Consider the following 22,697-nt stretch of genomic DNA (forward strand, 5'->3'; position numbering starts at 1 on the left):
CATCATAACTGTGACTTAAAATAGATGTTCTCCTTTGGTGATTCTGCTTGTTAACATCAGGTGTCTTCAATAATGGCCAATCATCACTCAATAAATCACTTAATTAGCTAATTAATTTAACACTGCTTCAGTGTTAATTTAACACTCATATTTTAACATTTTAACACTCTTAAGTGTGGAGCCAAATTTAACACTGGAGTTTTTGCTGTGTAGAAAATGGTCATGATATATTAGTCTATATTTTTCATGCAAAAATAGGAAAGAATAGACCTCAGGAAAGAATAATTAAGTGATAAAAATAAAACATATATTATGATTCGTAGCATATATTATGATTATGATACTGTATAATCTCAATGTTGTGTGATAACTCATTTAGTTTGTTTCTATATGGCCTGGGGAGGTACTATTTGTGTATTTTTATTTATTTATTTATTTTTAGATGTGGTCCACACCATCTGTTGTGCCGAAATGATATGACTAACACACTACACTGTGGACATCATGACTAGAGGCATTACGACAAACCCATAGTATACATTTTGGAGAAAGTATCTAAATCTAATTTTGCTGTGGTGTTTGGAAACTGGTGTTCCGTGGGGCATAAAAATACAATTATTGTAGACTGTTTATCATTGAGCGCTTTGTTATTACGAGAAGCTTGGGCAGTCAAAGCGGAGATTGGTGGCAGAATTTTAAGATAAAACTCACAGGTTTGAAGCTATGCAGCTATTGACTGTTCTTCAAGAACAATGCTACATTACAGATTTAAATACTCATTGTGAAATGTTTTCATTGATTAGGGCAAAGAGTAAACAGTTGTCTTACTACAAGCAATGTTTGCTGCACAGGATGATGGGAAAGTAGCTAAAAATCAGTATGTTATGATTTATTAGGCCATTGTTTATAATGTCACAGTAGTTACCCAATGAATGTGAGACTGAATTTATTTCATTACTGAGCTGCCAACAATCTAAAAGTTTCTAAATGATTATTGATGATGATCTGCTGTATGGCTAAGGCTAGTACACACTTTCTAGCTGTTATCTAACTGATGCACCCTTTTCAAGGGTTATACGTATAACAAATAACAGTAGAAAACCAATTTACTTTGGAGCTGCTCACATTATCAGCCTGCCAGCTCACTTTAAGTTATTTAATGGAATTATTTCCTACAGCCACCATCCTGCACTTTGTTCTTTTTTTTGTGGTCCCGATTAATGGTGCAGAAGTAGTTAATTAAAGTTTACACTTTTGCAATAGACAGTGTTCAGAGAAAATGTACTTGATGCTATGCCAGTTTGCTCAAGGAGTTTAAATTTTCCTCTAGGATGTAAGTGATCGATTTTTTGTAGTTCAATATTATTAGCAATGTTAGTTTTTTTTTTTTTTTTGCATTAGACTGATGTCACTAAATTGTATGATGATTATTGTACTAGAAAGTAATTTGTGATCCAATAATATAAAAGATTTAGACATACATATAGTATGTGTGTGTTGGAGAAAGAAATAGCTGGAACTGATTTACATGAACCAATCTGGCCTAGCCTCATCCTTCCTTTCTCTGTGGGCACATTTCTTTTATTTATCCCCTCCTCGTGGACCTGGTGATGTATAGGTTAACATAATATTAGCAAGGGGCATTTAAATGTCAGTTAATAATTGTAGTCCCCAATGAGCTCTGCTAAGTGTGAATTATTCCCTCCGAAGGGTCCTCACTATGATCCATCTTATAGCTGTATATATCTTTCTGTGCTGCCTGTCAAATATGTCCCCTAAATCCGGCTTATTTAAATGTCACTGAACAATGTCTCGTCTGGATATTTCTTTTATTTTTACTTTTACTTGCAGTATGTTGAAAAACAAAATATCTTTAAAATAATCTTTCCTATTCTGTTTTTCTTCATTCCATCCTTGTGCTGCTTTATCTTCAGGGCTTTGTTTTGCAGTTGGTGCATTGAGTACAGATTAAAATAGATGTTATAGAAATGGAAAGAATATCTTTTAAGTTTGAAGGAAGGACCTTGTAAAATACAAAGCCTTAACATGAAGAGGCCTTATTACTCATACACACTGATGAGCCAAAACATTATGACCAGTCAGAGGTGAAGCGAATATTGATGATCATCTCCTAACAAGGTCACATATTAAGGTCTGGTAGATTAGATGGCAAGCAAACAATCAGTTCTTGTAATCAATGTGTTGGTTTCAGTATAAAAGGTTCAGGAATAAAGATCTGAGTGACTTTGACAAGGGCCGGATTGTTATGGCAAGGCGACTGGGTCAGAGGATCTCTGACACGGCAAGGCTTGTGGGTTGCTCCCGGTCATCAGGGGTGAGAATTTAACAACAGTGGTCCGAGGACGAGCAAAACACAAACCAGCGACAGGGTGTTGGGCGCCCAATGCTCATCGATGCACAAGGGCAATTAAATCCCAGGTCAGAGCAAACAGAAGGTGAATGCCGGCTCACCTCGCAACCTACAGGACCTGGAGGATCTGCTGCTAACCTCTTTGTACCAGATACCACAGGACACCTTCAGTCCATGCCTCAGCAGGTCAGTGCTGTTTTGGCAGCACGTGGAGGAACAACACCACATTTTCTTACTATATTAGTAAAGCAATGATCCAAAAGCACTAGATATGGACTAAAACTGGATGTAGTGCCAGTGAGTCTGGCAGCACTGCAATTTGCCACCTTGAGGAGTTTATCTGTAACACGCTGGCCAATGTTCCTACAGTGGCTTGGCAGCTTGGCTTCTGAGCAGTAAAGCTTCTTGGCTAGACACCAAAGAGACATGGGCTCTGTCCGACAGGGACAAAACACTGCTGCAGGACTGTACTAAATATATCTCTGTTTGTGATACTTTATTACCGGTGGTTTTTTATCATACTTAGGAGGAATAATAGAAGCTTGTTGGTGACAAGGAAAAGTGGAAAGTTGGTTATTTTATATATACAAAAAAAAGACATGTTTATATAGCATATCTATAAATATAAAACATGTATTTATATACACATTTATATTGTATTTGCAAATTACAAATATATTACATATTGTTTTTTGTTTTTTCAGGTGATAAAAGGACAAACGATATTTTCTGTTTTTGGTATGTGGAAATGGCAGTAAAAAATGAATGTTGACCATAAGTAAGCATTTCTCTCCACTAGGTAGTGCTAGTGTACCATTTAAAAATTACACTTATCTCGGAGATTTCCCAAAACGCCAATAAGCTCTGAATTTTGGACAGTTTAAAACTTAATTGGAGAATTACCATTAACTGTCTTAGCTTTACTCATATTCAATTATAGCTGAATGGAACAAGAGGTAATGCCAAATGTCCTCAGTAAAACATTTATACAAATCCACAGAATTAAATGCAGATGCAAGGAGCAATAAAGGGACTAGAATGAATAAGAAAAACATTTAATAAGCAATTAGGTATATATCTGATTTTTTCTTTGTCTTGACACACCAGAAAACAATAGTCCATATCAAGCTCGAAGGGTCTGCAACTCATTCTTTATGTCCACTGATGTAAGTTTGACTGTTATAAATTACTTTGCATGAGTTTCAATTAATACATTTAAATAAAAAATTATCTGCGGAAAACTGATACATTGTACTGTGAAGAGGGTTTAACCTAAAATGTCAGTCTGCCTTTATAAATAACACGAGCAGCAAATTAACAATAGAAAGATATCAGTATATTATGCACTCTACATTAATGATTTTATAATCACAAGCCCCTTGGGGAAATGGTTTGGAAGACACTGACATTGAAGGAATTATGTGAATAAATTAGAATTAAGAATTCACAATGAATATCCTTTGAGAATGCTCAAATGCAACACTAAACCACCATCCAAAAGTAGTTGTTGCCTGCCTTTTATTCAAGCCCAGATTTGTACTGACGTGCTTTGAGACTAAATGTGTCCTTAAAAAAACAGCAACACATAAATGGGCATATTTTAAAAAAAGTATCCTTCGGGACATTCTGTATTTTTAGTTCCTCTTTTGCTCACTGCACTGTGGTTATCAATGCCCTGAATCTTTATGCTTTATATTTTACATCTTGCATGTACAAGAAAATGTACAATTGTCTCCAGGACATTTACACTGGGGTTTAAAAGCGTATTCAACTAATTTCCTTTCCAGAGTGAAAAATACAGTAGTACAAACCTTAAAAATAAGTAAGGAAACAATCCTAATGAGATCAAACAAGATCCTACTAGATAATCTGAAAATAATGTTATCCCCTCAACATGGTTGCTTATTATTTTTTAGAGCCTTTTTATTTACAGTAAAAATGGTAAAAAAAGCAGCATACCATCATTTTACTGTAAAAAGATACAATGACAATATTTACAGGAGACATTTTGGTGATTGTATATTTTACAGTTCTGTATATTAAATTATACAATTTTAATAAACCAACCTATATTTTAGCAATTAAAATCCATTTGTTGTCCTTCAGGGAATTCATTTATCCATAAAGTATAGAGTGGTTCATACATTTTAATAACTTTTTAGTCCTTTTTTTAAAACTTAAAAATACTGTAAGATATTTGTATTGTTGTGTGTGTGTGTGTGTGTGTGTGTGTGTGTGTGTGTGTGATCAAATGGAGTGGGCTGTGTGGGCGTTGAACACACTGCTTCGAATGAAGAGCACTGCCTACATCTCAGCACGGCTCTGCTCTCTAGTTATGCTCAGTGCAGTAGGCTACTATCTCTTCAGGTATGAGCTTCTAACACAAGACGCACAATATTTGCCTCTATTGAATGAATGAACACGGAGACTTGGAGAAATGGAAAGTACTTCGGCTCCGAGAGCGTTTCAGCACCACTTTAACTGGACAGCGCAACAGCTTTTCCCACTTGGTATCGTGCTTTGGGAGATTTGCGTGTGATTTCCATACGTGGGGAATGGAGTTTGTCGATTTGGGGGCCATCGTACAGCAAACGATTAACGAGATACCCAAAAATCTGCAGTCGACTGTGTTTAGGTGATCACACTGGAGGTGTTTGGCAACAGCGGCAGGAGATAGAAGAAGGTGAGTGCATGGAAATGGGTCAACTTTGAACATCTCTCACGGATTCTTTGCAGGAAAAGCATCGCTCGATTCGTTTCGTCGATGTTGATTTGTTGATTTCAATAGCGACATTTGCTGGTTTACATATAATAACAGCGCAGGCACGATGTTTGTGAGACGTTTGGCTTCAACCTATATTTTGACCAGTAGTGCGGTACTTTGGCAAATCTGACTTTCCTGTGATCATCTGATTTTTTTTCCGCGTTGCTCTGTGAAAATAGCAGTGTGAAGTTGTGCCCATCACTTTGTTCTAAACAACAGGTTTTTCTGTTGTGCATCAACGCCTCTTAGATTGAATGCATATCACTGATTCATATGCTAATCACCTGTCAAGATTGAATGTTTTTATTAAGGTTTACTGGATAGGTGGGCTTCACTGCAATGAGAATATTTTAACGGAGAATAGGCTAATACTTAATTCTGTCGGACATATTAATCTCCTGGTCACTTGCAGCTACAGAAATTAGATAGAAGAAGATGGGTCAGTGACATTAGGATGAACAAGATAAGGAGGAGATCTTTTAAAAATGCAATTTAAGGCGAACGTGACAAGTTCTTATATGATCTTTGTACCAAGATAATGCATAAAAAAATGCTTGCTATATATATATGCCACGCTGACTTCAATTTGAGGACAAAAATTTAACATGTATTTTTTTGTTACATGACATCAAAATGTTGGTACATAATATATATATATATATATATATATATATATATATATATATATATATATATATATATATATTAATGGCTTCCATCAGTTTCATTTCATCTTTCTAATTATGCTTTTTCATTTTCACATTTTTACATTTTTTAGTGTAAGCACGATGACAAGTATCAAAATAACTTGAATTCAGAAACTGAAGCCATGTTTAATCATAGAAATAATTTTTGGATATGTTGCATTTTAACATATCATTTCATAATTTAATAGATGCCGACATCATGCCATTGACCCAGATATAGCCTGTGGAGATCTAGAGGAAGCGAAGATTTGTATCAGCCTTGCAGATGTCAAACCTTGAGGCCATCTGGACCAGATGGGCTAGTTTAGACAGCATGTTAGATGGGTTTGTATGAACCTCCAAATGCCTTAATACCATTAATGGATGTTTTGGCATTAATAAAAGCGCTTGCTATCTAAATGTGTCTATAATTGCCACTGGAAATTACCAGAGACAAGTTCAATAAAACACCTGTAAAAGAAAGGAGTTGGGAGGTGTCAGTCAGAGAGAGAGAGAGGGCTGCATGGAAGTCGCAGAGCCTTGACTTGTAACTTTGTTCCACAATACCATATGGCATGGCATTGTCAGACATAATGAGTCAGCTATGTAAAAGCATACACCTACATGATGTGCTTCAACAATGTGTGATGGAGTGCACTGACTTTTGTAGTATGGAGAGGCTGTCGCAGCAATGACTCACTCCCTGGGTCTTTGTGAGAGCGCTACAATCCCATTGATCATAAAGCAGCACCGAGTACTGCATTTCCCTGTTTTGCCACTGCAAAAAGAGTTTTCTGGGGCCTCTGGTTGGGCATCAACATCAGGACCTGCTGTAGAAAAAGGCTGTATAACAGAGAAGCATGTCTCTCTGTATGTATAGCCTAGTGCAGTATGAAGTCACTTCTTTAGACTTCATTAGTCCAGAGAAGCTTTTAAAGCAATGGAAAGAGCTTTAGCTTGGAACGCTAAGGTCTGGCGATTTCAGACTCCGCCAAGATGGCTCTATTACATAATTGAATGAGCTAATGAACTTTTCCATCACGCCGATAGGGAAGTCAGGAAAACTGGTGCGGTGCCAACTTGTAAAGTTTTGTCCTGTGACAAATTTTGTACTTTTCTCCAGCCACTGGATGACTTCAATTGCTGAAGTGTGCGTTTGCACTCCTTATGAGTCTGATCACGCACCGCCATGTAAGTTCTGCAAGGTAAAAAAAACACTAGGCTTTATACATTATTCATTCGTTTTCTTAGGACCCATGCTCTGTAAATGCCATTTGACCCTGAGTTTCCTCCGGGTTGAGAGTCTGTATCGGTTAACGTTGTTTATCTCCATCGAGAGCGGCGGACAACACAGGCGGACTGAATAAACTAAATAAGTCATAATGCTCTTCCTTCACCTACTGTCACCATTCTGTTCTATATGCCAAATATGTTTTGAATTATCATACATGGCAGTAGGTCAATGTTTGTCATTATTTCCTACTGAATATTGTAACCAACTGCTGACAGATGGCCAAAAGCTGTTTGTTAGCACCTAAATAACTCTATGAACAGCTTCCATTTTCTAAAGTCCATGTATTAGGAACAACTCATGGTATTTCTGTGTTGTGAGATTGGCAGAGATCCATAAAGCTTTGCTCTTATTTGAGTTTACTTATGAGTAATGGTCACGAGCTACAACCGATAATGACGCTGCAATTAGATTCAGATTAAATGTAATTCAGATTGACTACTGATGTTGGAGGGTTGGCATTAGGCTACCAGAAATGATTATAATGATGCTTCTTTTTGGATCGGAACTCTTGCTTGATAAAGAAATGGAGGATTTTACATTTTATTTGAAATGATAATGAGGATATTTTTATAACATTGCTGAGGGTGGTTAATGGCAGGCCTACTTTATTCCAATGCAACAGTCAGGGGATCATACTGTGATGTGATATGATGTGGGAATTCAGTCTTTGTATTTTCACTGATGCTATGAATGTTGTATTTTTAAATCTGTTGCCTGCTGTTCAGGGCCAGAGCTCAGGCCTAGATTGAATATCACAGTTTGAATGTGGAAAAATTTGTCATGCATGTGGATAAAACTATTATAATGTCTGTTTTCCAGCTTCTGTGCATGTGTTAAAGTCGCTATCGTTGGCCAGAGAATGAACGGCCTTCTTTAAGGTCAAAAACCTTTGCTTGAGGAAGTTCGACCGATATCGCAACTTAATTACTTAAACCAACTGACTAAGCATAAAAACACATTCTGACTCAATTTAGCCCTGTGTCAGAGGCTCCTGCTTATGGATTTTCTGCCCACATTATCTGATGACACCCTCTGGCACAGAGGGCTAGAAGAGGAGACAGTGTATTGAGTGTAGTGTGATAGCCTTTAGCAGGTCATCGCCTACATCTGTTTTTCACATCAGCACAGTTCAGAGTGGCATGACTTTATCAGATGCAGACTCCCCCTCTCCTTTTCTTGCGATATCTCTCGCCTCTATTTTTCGCCCTCGCCTTCACAGGCTGGGTAAATTCAGCGTCTGCTGTAGACTTGTGACATGAGATAATTTAAATTAAGATCATTGCCCAAATATTAACAGGTCTTGCATATTTAAAGCGATGCAAGCTGCAACATGACAGTTTAAGTCAGAAGCGTGTTAGCCGTGAAGATTCACAGCAAAAATTGCTGTCAGGAAAATGAAATAATAAAATTAGTCAGATTTATGCATTATTAACTCTTTCCCCGTCAGCGTTTTAAAAAAAATTGCCAGTCACCGTCAGCATTTTTGATTATTTTCTCAAAACTTTCATGGCCTCCAGAATATTTTGTAATATGAATATCTGAACATGCAATATGTTGAAAGAAAGAACAGAGCCTCTTCTTAAAAACCAAACCAAAACCAAACAAAACATTATCTCCATTCATGCAGTCTTTTTTTTTCAGTCAACACTTGAATGTGGGAAAGTTTAATTAAAAAAGCAACATATTAAACAAAAAGCTGAGAAAATCGTGTTTTTGTCAAAGACTACGTCCAGATAGGATTCAGAACGATGATCACAGCATATACGGGCTGCGTTTAACTCCACTTTTAGACAAACACTCGCAAACTTCCCTAAGCACTAATCCCCGCCGCCATTTTGAAGTGCTTTTAACTGTGGTCCATAGACCACAATGCAACACGAAAAATTGCGGCTCCATTGCGGATTCCAAGGGATCAAGGGCTTAGGGTGTTCCATTTAAACACATTGCTAGGGTTCCACCAGTAGTGAGCACTTGTGTAATGTAAGCAATGACGTACATCCGAGTGACTGAGACGTTAGCGAGAGAGGGGCACAAAATCTTTAATTTAAACGCAGCCATGGAGTAGATCGCTTCTTTCAACACCCCGAAGCTCTGCAGTCCTGTACCTGGGTCAACATTTCATTCAGTAACGTTGGACAATTTTGATTTATATGCTGTTTAATGTTTAATTATCGTGTTATTTTACATATGCATCTGCTATCTCTTTTTCTGCTTTTTGCCTGTGTTTTGATCTGAGATTCTGAGATGTGTAATAGCGTCCCCAACTGTATACCCTGCGGGGAAGCATTGTCTCATGAATGATGGAAAATTCTGTCAGTGGTGGGAAAATAAAAATTTGCCCTCTTGAAGGGCTAGTTCGCCGACATTTTTTAATTCTGTTGTCAATTTATGTCGTTTTGTCGTTCCAAACCCATAAGACTTTCGTTCATCTTGGGAACACAAAGAGATTTCTGTCCCTTCATTAAAAGTCTATTTACCCAAAACTCTGATGCTTCAAAACTTTCATAAAAAGATTGTGAAATTTCATTCACATATAAACATTGATCATAAACAGATGCTCAACCTAATTGCTTGACGTGAGTACAAACCTCAATGGTTCTCAATGGCTAAAGTGACACGAAAATGAACCTCATTGTCTTGTTTTTGGGTGAACTAACAGTTTTACATGTTTCTGTTCTTATTGGGTAGATGTCCATTGAAAAAAAATGTGTCTTTTGTAATCTATAATTAAAATAATATTGAAACTTTTTCAGCTTCTGAACTGCTCACATAGGCTGTCCTGGCTATTGCTTAATATTAACTGATAGCCAAATAGCTATTAAGGCATTGTTTGTGCACCATCGTGGTATGAAAATGCTTACTTTTCACAATGTAATCATTTCCCGATAGATAAAATCACGTCCTGTCTTACATTTCGTTTTGAATATCCTGTTTCATCGTAAATTTGTGACATTATGGATGCAAAATGGGTTTGCGAATGAATGCCTTTTCACACTGAGTTTAAAACAAGCAATTTTCTTCTCAGTTAGATTCATCTCGGTGTAATGATGTTTAGGTGCTTTTACTCAACAACAAGACCTAGATATTCATTAAAAGAGAGATTGGTTATAATAGAAAATAGCTCAGTGCTTCAGTATATGATTGCGTAAGTGTGTAATGAGACATATTGGGTCATATTGAGTGTCTTCAGTCCAGACCATCTGCTTTAGGCGAACCTGGCCAACTGCTCGAAGACTAGGGGGAGCGCAGCACTAGTGTCGTCGCCGTCCCCGACAGTGTTTCTCAATCCACAGCATACACAGCAAAAATGTTCCTATGTGCTCTATTACAGCAAATGGGCCGTGTAGTGTTTTGGGTAAGAGGATCTGTGGCACAAGATCGTACCCCCCCAGAGGAACTCAATGGACTGTATGAAACAGAGAACTCAGTAGTCTGGCTTGCGCTCTGCATCGGTTCATTTCAGAGCGATGGTTGCAGGGTATTGTCCACCTCTCTGGTGAGAGCCAACTCATTAGGCCCGTTTGTGCATGGCCGTCGGGATGCGAGGCACGTGCGTCTCTTCAGAAGTGCTCCACTTTCTCCAAATTTTCTGTTAAATCATCTTTGTTTGCTCGACTGCACTGAGGAGCTTGATTTAGGACTTGCTTGAAAAGCAAAAAAAGATATTTTTGGTACCCACAGTGATAAATGGTGTGTAAATGGTCATTAGTCATTTGGCAGAACAGTGACAAAAAAAAAACAATGACAGGCAAATTAAGAAGAGGCAATAAATCATGTTACACTTTAAATATTTGAGATCGTCTGCATAGAAATGGTATCGGTATAATCAAAATATTTTATAAATGTCAAATCGAACGATTGAAAGAGAATATATACAGTGGGCTCCAAAAGATATTGAAAATCTAAGAGTACGAGTTTTAAAAAAAGATGAGGACATAATATTGAATATTCTGTGTTTTCTTGATCACTAATCAAATAAACAAGTTTGTGACATTGATCATGTGGTCTTTTGTATATAAAATTCTCAATTCTCTAGATTGCTTCCAGAACATTCTCAGATCATGATAAACTGTATGGATCATTATGTTTTGCACAAACCTGTTGGTTTCATGTCAGCTTGAGTTCTGCTGCTGGACCTATTATGCTTTTTTACATTTCTTTACAACTTTAATTAGTGTGTAATGTTGATGTTTGAGCATAAAAAAAGATCTGCAGTTACAGAGCACAAAGTCACTCCAAAAGGGAGTTATTCATGTAAACAGCCCCTAAACTATGATTAATAACTAATGTTTTTTACAACGAAAATGAATCAATGATGAACTTACTTAAACCAGACTGGGACTTTCTTGTAGAGCTGCTGTAGAGCCAAAACAATCTTTGTTGCATTAATTGAATCACTTTAAAGCTGCTTTGAAACAATCTGTATTGTAAAAAGCACTAATATAAATCAAGGTGACTTGACTATATATCAGTAAGCACTGTTTCTGAACTCCCTGAAACACCTCAATTGTAGTCTTCAGTTTTCTTCAACGTACATCACAATAATCCTCATATAAATAATTCCCATCAAAAGCATACAAGAAAAAAAAGAAAAAAAAAGAGTTAGTTAGTAGTGTGTTGAAACTCATGGTTAGGTTAAGGGGCGTGACATTTCTGAAAGATACTCAAAGTGTTTGACCAATGACAACACACTAGTCCAGCCGACCAATCAGACCTCATTGCACTTTTCGGAAAAAGGGGCTTCATAGAGACCGGAACGAAACAGAGCGTTACTGAAAGCCTAGGAAGAGAGGTGCTGCAGCAATGTAAAATATGTGAAAAATAATGTTTTTATTTTTTTACATTTAAGCATTTAAAACCTATTCTAGTAAACATAAATACGCTGATTATGAAATTCATGTAAAGTTTTAATTTTTATCATCATATGTAATGTGTAATAGAGGGACGCTAGTAAGAGCTGTGTGTGTAAACCTCACTCCCCGGCCTCAAGGACGCACTAGCGACTGACGCTAGAGACTGTGGTTCCATGCCGGAAGACGCCAGTTCGAATCCCGCTTGGAGCAGGTCAAGTAGGACCGGTTACAAATACAAAATGGGATTTTTATCAGAAAAGAATGCAAAATATAAGATTCACTCAGTCAAAATATCAGTTTTATACAACAGTTTATCATCATCTGATTGACTGTATGCTGTAATTTTGCCTCTGGAGTAAAACTCACCATTAACCCACCTGAGGAGATTCTGTGCTGTTGTATTGATCTTTGCCCTTGCTACCCACATAGCATGAATTACCCTGAGCAAAGATCTTTATTAGCCCAGCCCACACGAATCCTGCAGAGTGATTTTAGCTATATTCTACATATTCCTTCAAGATATTCAAGAAAGCAGTGCAACAGTGCCTACGTCCTGCGGAGACTTTGTGTCTGCCGAATGGTCCCTTATGTCAGGTTGAGCGGCGGACCCCCGTATGAGCGCCTCATGTGAAATGGTGTGTGAAATGAACACATTTATAACTAGCCCACCAGCATCATGCTCATTCCTGGGCTGGGGCAGACTTACAGCCAAAGACTCGCTGTCCTGACACTGCCAATTGGATCATATTCTCCCTCCTATCTCACGCCGCCAGATTATGTATTTCCTTTTTGTCTCTGACTCCAGGGGTGAGGGGCCTCATGTAGAGGTTAAATGAAAACGATCAGCTCCTCGCCCACCATCTGAAGCGAATCCACGGTGACTGGGAACACGGACATCACTATATGCTTTATAGAGCAAGCGAGCGTCATTCACACTTGCGCTTTCAGTGCGTCAACTGAACTGTTGCGATAAGTGATTTTTTCCCCCCTTTTTTTTTCTTTTTCACACAACTCACTTGATGTGTCTTCCCTAAATGGAAGAAAAGGTCTTTCGCCACAAAGTGTGACTGTTATGAAATCACTGACCTACCTACAGTAGTACCACGACTAGTCCCTGGCTTTTGTACTATAGCCCTGAATCATATTTTCTTTTTCTTTTTTATGTACATATACTGTAGCAAATTTATTTGCAATTAACTTAATATCTATTGGCTGTGTTTTAATACCCTTTCTACTCTGTCTCTAAGTGTGATGTGACAATTAAAGAAATAGTTCACCCAAAATGAAAATGTTGTCATCATTTACTCACCCTCAAGTTGTTCCAAACCTGTATGAGTTTCTTTCTTCTGTTGAACACAAAAGAAGATATTTTGAAGAATGTTGGTAATCAAACAGCTGACAGTAGCCATTGACTTCCATAGTATTTTTTTTTTTCCTACTATGGAAGTCAATGGCTACCATCAACTGTTTAATTAGCAACATTCTTTAAAATATCTTCTTTTGTGTTCAGCAGAATAAAGAAACTCATGCAGGTTTGGAACAACTTTAGGGTAATGATGACAACATTTTAATTTTGGTTATTTTTTCTTTCTCTTGTCAATATTGTTGTTAAAATTAACTAAATAATTTATATATTTTTTTAAATTAGGGTTGTGTGAAATTCATGTTGATTTTTGGACACAGTAACTCGTTTGTAACTTGGTGCTGGCCCTGGCTTACACTTACATTTCATTGCAATTCTGCTACCCCAGTTCAAATGAAATTCAAATGAAGTCACTGAGATGAAATTCAAAAGCATTCTCGACTCAGTTCTGAATGGCACATAATCCTGGTATGTGTATGTAACAGAAACTGCTGAATGTAATTAGGAAATCTCTTTTGTTATATCAATATTGGTTAATGCCACATGATTTCGATTTTAGAATTACCAGACCCTTTTTTTGTTTTTGTTTTTTACAAGCCTGTTGGGCTAATTTAATGTTTTATACTAAGAACATTTTCAGTATAGTTGAGTCATGCGATATCTCTGATGTCTAAAATTGAGCATGGGCTCAGCTCCTCATGTTGAGTCTAGTCATGCTCCTGACCTACATCAAATGTTCTTTGCGTTTCCTCTATCTTCTTGAAGTGAGCAAAAAAGCAAGAGTCAATCTCTCAAATTCACTAGATGTAACAGAATGGCAGAAGTTGGGGCAAAAATAATGAAAGCAGCCCTTGAATGTGAGCCCAGCCCTGATGGCGAACTGGAGCCGGTGAACTGATAGCGGCAGTTTGTTCTCTTTCACCTTCTGATTTCGCTATACAAACCCACAGTTGGGGAGGAGTTGCCTCTTTCAAACCTAACAACTCTAACAATGCTCATTAAGGAAATAGAGAGGACATGCTTCCATACTCTAAACCCAAGCTTTGATAATGAGATGTAATTATTTACTTTGAGCTGCCCCAATTAATAATGCATGGTCTGCAACCTAGAGAGAAGGGTTGCGCTATAATTCTCCACCAGAGCTGCTTTATGAAGCCTGGTAATTTTCATGAGTGTACTAGGAAAAAGGCTTCTCCTATGTTAATGAATCCCTTAGCTTTCTTCCCAAGCCTCTCTCTTTGCATGCGCACGCACTTCTGCAGACCTTAGTCAGGGTAGACGCCATTTTTAATTTCACACAATAAAAATCAATGCTGTGAGGGATAGATGTAAAGTCCCTTTAGGTAACTGTATTAAGATTCTAAGGTACATTTTTTTGGAAAGATTTATTTTCCATGTAGTGTCGGTTGAACATTCAGCACTACAAGAGTACAACCCGTTGAACACGCTGCACATCAATATTCCCTCTAAACTGCATGCATGTTGCTCCCGCGCAAATCTGCAGAAGGCAGGCTCAAAAAATATGTGGGAAAAAGCAAGAGATTTCTTGAATCAGACCTAAATGAATGGGCAGCATTTCAATTGGAGCACATCCGAATGTCCATTGATTTTCCTTTCTTTTTTTTCTCACTGAAACCGGAGCTGTGAGAATTTCTGTATCCACAAACTGTACGAGAAATTCATAGTGGCACATTCAGAAGCCCAAAGAGGTCATGCATTATTGCCATGAAATAATAATAATAATAATTACTATTATAAGTTATTTTAAAAAAACTTAAATTGTTAGTTTTTCTCTCTCAAAAAACAGTAATCAAAGGCATGTATATATTATTATTTATTTTAATATCTTGATGTCTTAATTCTTTTATAGGATTCTATATCTATACTATTTTAAACAGATGCCACAATAGTAATAGACATGCATCAACTGATCTGATTGAATTTGGGTAGGGGAAATCATTTCAATCCATTTACAGAGGCTGGAAAAACCTAAGATGAGTGCGCCGTCGCCGACATTCTAATTGTAGCTTTTCTTTTAAGGTTTATTTTAGCCTCATAGCATAATTGCCTACATCCTATGTTTTTTAAATAGGACATAGGCAATTATGCTATGAGGCTAACGTTATAATATAAGCTTGATATATTTAGAAGAAACTATGAATGATGTTGTGATGGTTTCTATGAGAAACAGTGATGAGATTTGGAAAATAACCTAATTATTCTATGAAAAAGGCTGTTTAGTTGCTGGCCCATTTTATCTACCCCAGGCATTGAATTCAGTATCTCATATTTATATTTTATGAATGCAGTATCCATAGATGAGCACGTACCCACACAACCAGCACACACATACTGATATACATAAATCAGCATTTTTATTACAGCAGTTAATAGTTAAAAATTACAATTATACATAAAAGAAATGATAAAGACTGGTTATGAGGAACATTACATTATAATACACACTATTCTTTTTGTGTGTGTGTGTGTGTCTCACACACTAAGATGCACACTCACAAATGTAACTATGAGCTAGTGTGTCTTAAGGGAAGTTGTATTTTAAATGAAATCCAAATGGATTTTTTTTTAATGTAATATTGCAGTATTTATTATAAATGATTTATCCGTGCACATTGTTATGTTTTTATTATTGTGCCCTCGTAATCTTTAATAAAAATAACCTCTCCTTCCTTTTGCAGCAACGCCTCTTCTCTTCTTTGATGATGTGTTTACTGGTGTGAGGGCGGGACAACCTGTCACTCACATGACATCACACAGCAATAGCAAACCACAACCATCCAATCAATTCCTCATGTACAAAATCAAGTCCCGCCCTAAATTTTTTCTTATTCGAGAAGCCATTTCACTCAAATATATAAGTCACAATAGGGAAAAAAAGACTATTGAAACTTCCGTTTAATGTCATATCAGTATCACTTTATTTAACAGTCCTGTTTCACATATGTTAACACATTTATAGTAGTTGATTTCTTGTAATGCATGCTATACATTAATGTAGACATAATTATAATAAATTAAAAGAGCGTCTGTGTCTTTATTGACAGTAATGGATTTGCTGTATAATTTCACTCCAATTTCAACTGAGTACAGCGCTGTTGACATGGAGTGGGACGTCTGACTTTGATTTATATTTTTATATTACTTTTTAAGGGGTGTTGCTGAGCAAGAATAGAAATTAGACAAAACATTGCTGTACAGTACATCATTCACAGCCTCGTCAAATTAAATATTATGTCTACCCTAACTAAGATCTGAGATAATCCTTCTGAGGAAGAACGTACTCTGTATGAAGATATGTTACAGATTCAGATGTGTCTGAAGACATCTCTGGATTGGCTAGCCTGCTGGAGTCCATAGGCTACATGTCTCAGCAACACTGTGTTGTTAATGATTTGTATATTCTCACTCTCCGGCGCTGCAGTACATGAAGATGGTTGCTGCATCCATGGGGCGTCATCCCATCACTGTATATATCACTCAGTTCTTCCTTTGTTTATCAGTGTTTCTGCAGAAGCACAGCTTCAGGGGCTGTTCTCTGATCTTTTCCTGGCCCAAAGAAGTACGTCAGACCTGTGTTGAGGGAATCATGGCGCTGTAGGTGAGACCAGGATGAGCATAATTCTCTTACCTCGAATACATTCTGCAGGCGTCCAGCAAGTGCTAGTTATAGTGTTTCTGTTGGATTTACAGAACGTGTCCTCACACCTTCCTCACAAAAGCACACGGCATCTGACTATTCCACTTATGCGGCCAGTTCTTGATCCACACAATGGAAGAATATATGAAACATAAGGAAAGGAAAAACTCAAGGGGAGATGTCAAACCTCTTTTCGTTACTTACAATATGCAGTATTTACACCCTTTCACGCTGTTCACAAATAGAAAGAACCACAAGAATACAAATTACCTGAGGAGCCGCACAACCAAAAGAAATAAAACCAAAAGAGATCTATCTGAGAGAAGTTAGAAATCCCTATAAACAAAAAATACACACGCTGCTCCCTCACTACCTGTCTAACAAAACCCAGGAGAAAAAGAAAAACCCCAAATAAAAGGAAAAGAAGTGCAATCAGGCTTCTTCTTATTGGAGTGATTTTGTTTTGAACATTATATACTGGATAACATTTAGCATTAGCAGTAATATTATTAAAATGGGCATTATAACAATGTCTCACTTTTAAATTAAAGCAATCCATAGTTTGAACAAACGAGACACTTGTAAATATTGTGTGTGTGTGTATTTTTTTTTTTTAACAAAATGTGATATAATTATGCAACGTGATCTCATGAGAATACGTGTGTATTTTTACGTAAAGTGTAGTTCTACCATACGTACATTTATTTACGTTTTATACACACAGAAACGTATAATACTGACGTATTTACAGCACTAAAACGTATAAAATGTACGTATTGACAGCACAAAAACGTAATTTATTTACGTATAAACAACTTTACCAACGTACAAATTTGTACGTATTCCTATTTAACTTATGCATATTCAAATCGTGGCATTAATGTTTTGACTCTATTGCATTCAATTGTCTTATCAATTAAATTTTCAGTCGCATTTATTAATACAGTTTAACGTTACTCATATAATAACGTTAGGCTATTTCGCCCTGTTCGTGCCTTCTGCTGCAAACTCGTTTCGGAGGATTAGCCTACATGGTGTTACACAAGAATACACTTTAAAACCTTAAAAATACCTTCTTTAATCGTTTAACCATTTTGTAATATTTGGTTTATTTACCGTGAGATACAAAAGGCGTTTTCTCCTATTGAGAATGAGGACATACTCATAGGTAGCTTGCGGTCACGTGACGAATTGAGCCCGTCCACCATTTTGGGAGGATACGCTATCGGTTGCCAGGGGCAATACAGAGACGGAGCAGGAAAGACGGCTCGAGGAATTATAATAGAAATTACGAGAAAATTAAGAAGAAATGGAGATGAATGCGGCAAAAGAAAAGGGTCCTTACAGGGAGAAACTTACTACCAATGCCAAACAATTTTATTTATTTTTTTTTACTTTTAAAATTTAAAATACGAAAAAACTGTAACACATGGTTGCTACGGTTTCCACGACAATCGTGTGAGACACTGGAGCAGTTTTTTTACACATCAGTGTTTTCCAGGCATTCTAAAATAGTGCGACAACCTCCTCTACTACCAATACAAACAATGAACGGCGCTGGCGGGTATCCTCCCAAAATGGCGGAAAGGGGAGGATCACGCGGTCTCTGAGGGCGGGGCGCTGTGTCGTGACGACATCTCCTCATTCTCAATAGACCCATAATACACTAAAACACAACATAAATTCACAAAAGACATCAATTTTATTAGCTTGATGTAATCCAAATCTTTAGAATCCATATGTTGTTTGCAAGAAACAGATCCAAATTCAGCCCTTTATCCAGTGATCTTCATCTCCATTCTCAGCAGAGACCGTAAACGTCAAATCCCGCCCTCGTAGTAGTGATGGGCGGATCGATCCTGAAGTATCGATACTTCGATACTGACGTGGTATCAAAAAGGATCGATCCTCACATAAAAATATCGATCCAAATGGGTGTTTTTTTTACCAGTAATTTTTTAGTAATTTAGCACGCAATTCAGTGCGTAAAATAAGCTTCTAAGTGGAAAAATAAGCAAATGTTAGCGGATAATTGTGTAGGATAGAACTTTTTCTCCTAGTCATCTGGATACAAGACGAAACCAATCAATCACAGAGAGCGTTCGATGCTGGTGCTTCGCTGAGCTCACAGGCCCAGTGCGTTTGGGAAACGAAGCCTTGCTTAGATGACAGAGAAACAATCGGGAGTTATTTCGCAATAAACAAACCAAAAGTGTGCATAACGGTTCAAAATGTTGACGTCAGTAAGTTTTTTTTTTTTTTATGAAATTAATATTTTTATTCAACAAGGATCGATGCATTAAATTGATCAAAAGTGACAGTCAAGGGTTTTACACTGTTAAAAAAAATCTACTTCATATAAATGCTGTTCTTTCAACTTTGTTCAAATAATTCTGCATAAAATGTATCATGGTTTCCACAAAAATATGAAACTGTTTCCAACATTGATAATAATAAGAAATGTTTCCTGAGCAGCAAATCAGCATATTAAAATGAAATATCATCATGACTGGAGTAATGATGCCGGAAATTCAGCTTTGATCACATGAATAAATTACAGTTTACTATGACATAGCTAACAGATAGCCTATGTTAAATTTTAATATTACAGTTTTTACTGTATTTTTGATCAAATAAATGCAGAAGAGAATTAAAAATCTTACAGACCCCAAATTTTTGAACAGTAGGCTAGTACTAGTAGGCTAGTACTGTAATTAGGGTCGTTTGTAAAAGTCACTGACTAATTACAGGCGAGTTGAGAGCACAAATCACAAAATATTTAGGCCTAGTAATCATGAAAACGTATTCAGATTTATCATATTAATGATGCATTCACCTCATAAATCATGACACACTGCTCTAGCACAGGAAAGTGCATTCAAGTTAAAGTGCATGCTTTTAAAATGAAAAAGTATTGGTATCGGTATCGATATCGGCGATACTGGCCCTGTATTTACTTGGTATCGGATCGGTACCGAAATTTGCAGTATCGCCCATCACTACCTCGTAGTGAATTCAAATTCAAAAATTGCGCCCGAAGCGTTACGACATGTTTTACGGCAGTGATATCAAACGCTCATTGGCTCTCGCATGCTTCGTCACAGATTGCGACATGCCGTGTTTAAATTGGTGTGCTACATTTGAAATGGAGAAGCGCGCGCGCCCTCACAGAGCGAACAGCGAACCGAAACCTTACGTTACCTCATACACAACTATTATATACTGCCAGAGAGGACTGCGACACGTCGTCATGTGAACGACTTTTGGTACCGGTTTTGACATTTTCTCAATAAATAAATTATTGTGATTATATGTGTCTGTCTGTTGTTTTTCTTTATAATTGTAAGTTAGCCTACGTAGTTTTAAAAAAATTGTTAGGTTTAGGGGTAGGATTAGTGGCTCAAACTATTTTTGAATGCTATATTGTTAATAAAACTGCCATTTCCCTAACTTTACACATATCTGTCCATTACGTTTTATCCTTTTAATATTGTCAATAAAATGGGTATGTTTAGGTGTGGGAGTAGGGTTAAGGGATCTTAAAATGGTAATAAGGAAATTATACAGATATCTTCATGATATGAAATATTCGTAAATAGTTTACGTTTTTTAGTTGTAAAAACGTAATAATGTTACGTTTAAACATTGCAGATACGTCCATATTATATGTTTCAGCATATATCCAAACGTACAAAAAAGTACGTTTTCTATCTTTGAAAATTACGTATTAATACCTACGTATTAACAATGAGACCAGGCTGAATTATTGAATGATGCTGTTGTACCTAGTTCAGTCATGAAACTAAAGGGCGCAGGCTGATAGGTCATTTACATGCAAACTGCAAGCAATCACGTTACCACATGGCACAAGCTAATTGGCCTCTGCTCATCCTGCAGCCAATGAGCTTTCTGCTCAACATTTAAACAGTTGGTCAGTGTTTGCTGTAGCAAGTTGCTTTAGATTTTTTTGAGTTTACTATGATATTTTCTAGTGTTATTGGTGGCATTTTGTATACTGATCAATCTAATATTATTTAAAGCTATCATCCTAATTGAGATCTGTGTTGCTTTTATGCCTGATAAATACTCTGATTGCACATGGAATGTAGTGAGTGTGGTGTTATGAACCTGCTTGTATATATTTATAGAAAACAACTATGCAGATTTTTAATGTGACCAGCTAGGAAAGCACTTGTTTACTGCAATCCAATAGATCCTGCTAGTCATTCGCTTATCCTCATCTATCTGTATATACAACCAGGGTCGTAACCCTTGTATTACAGTTAAAAGTCAACAAGTGCTTTACTCTGCAAAGCAAGTGAGGTTTAAGTGCATTTCCGTTGAAGACAGTTGTTACAGCCCTGTCCCTGTTTTTTAACTTTAGTTTCTTTTGTGAGAATTCTACGACCGACTCCTCCTTGGTGGGCGGGATTGCCCTAATGAAAACCAGCTGCACCTGTGGCAGCCTATTTAAGGAGCTCCTGGATTTTGTCTAGTTCTCTCTCATTTTTGTTTGGTGTCTTTGTTTGAAGAGTGGGTTCTTGAGTTTTTGTGTCCCCATATGATTTCCACGACTCTACAAACCACATTTCCAACAGTTTATTGATTTGAGGTTGTTTTGATATTTACTATTATAACCTTATGTTTTGACCCTAGACATTACACATATATTTTCTCTATTGAAACCCATCTTGTGAATTGTCCTCTTTATGTTATGACTTTGAGCCGGGCCGTAACATAAATTGGAGCCTTGTCCGGGATAAATTATGGTTTGGAGTTGGGGTTTTATTTGTTGAGTGTGGAAAAGGTTATTGGATTCTTAGAGGTCTCTGGTTAGGTAGAGTGGTCCAGCTGGGTTGCTAGTCAATCCTCCCAATGGCACTGTGTTAGTTTTGTTAGTTTGTTATTTTTTTAAGGTATCCCGGGTGGAGATTTAATCTGTTTTTTGGGTACGCTATTCAGGGCCTGGTTTTTGCCAGGTGACATGAAGCTCAGCGTCTAAAGTGGCCCCGAGCCTGGTGAGCCTTTGAAGATTTTTTTTTTTTTTTTAATATACTTGGAGTTGTTCTCTAAGATATCCATGTTCATTGGTGTGGTCTTTAGCATCAATGATTAGTTTTAGGGTCTTGTGAAATGTTGTTTTGTTTGAGAGAGCAGAATTTTTCTCATCCCCACTTTCTTCAAATTGGTAAGTACTTTTGCATCAGTAACCAAAGTTGTTACACTGAAGAAAAAAAAAGTTGCATCCTTAAATTTAAGTTCAATCAACTTGGATGTTTAATTCATTACAACTTGAATTCATGAAACTGACTTAAAAAAATGAGTTGAATCTTGTTTAAATTAAAAAAAAAGTTGAAAATTGCTTAACTTATTCTGATGAGTTAAAGTAATGTAAAAACATATCTTGTCATAACTTATTGATCATAATTTTTTACAGTGTAGGCATGTTGATGTTTTAGTTAACATGCAGTTTTAAGGTAGCATGATTGGTTGTTGAATGTGGTCAGCAATTTAGGCATGATTTTGTGACTTTGTTGGCATGTTGGTCTCTTTTAGTAGGAGTACTATATTGTTAGCATGTTACCCGTAGAGAGGGTTTTGTTAAACCTTTTTAGTGTTCGGATAAGTGAATTACATGTTACCTGGTGTAGATTAAATGACCATTTAGTAGCTTTGTGGAAGTGGATTTGTTCATAAGTTTAAATCAT

At 36.9% G+C, this 22,697-nt stretch overlaps 1 protein-coding gene across 2 annotated transcripts in view; it reads left to right on the top strand.

Moving 5' to 3' along the window:
- Positions 1-4,649: 4,649 nt before the first annotated feature.
- Positions 4,650-22,697, top strand: part of grm4 (glutamate receptor, metabotropic 4) — a 166,011-nt gene continuing 147,963 nt past the window's right edge. For both annotated transcript variants that reach the window (XM_084127723.1, XM_084127724.1), the window contains exon 1: positions 4,650-5,054. The gene's annotated coding sequence lies outside the window, so the exon portion shown is untranslated. The remainder of the gene's footprint in view (positions 5,055-22,697) is intronic.

The sequence above is a fragment of the Abramis brama genome (genome assembly GCF_963993115.1).
Source record: "Abramis brama genome assembly, chromosome: 11".
In the NCBI taxonomy this organism is placed as follows: domain Eukaryota; kingdom Metazoa; phylum Chordata; class Actinopteri; order Cypriniformes; family Leuciscidae; genus Abramis; species Abramis brama.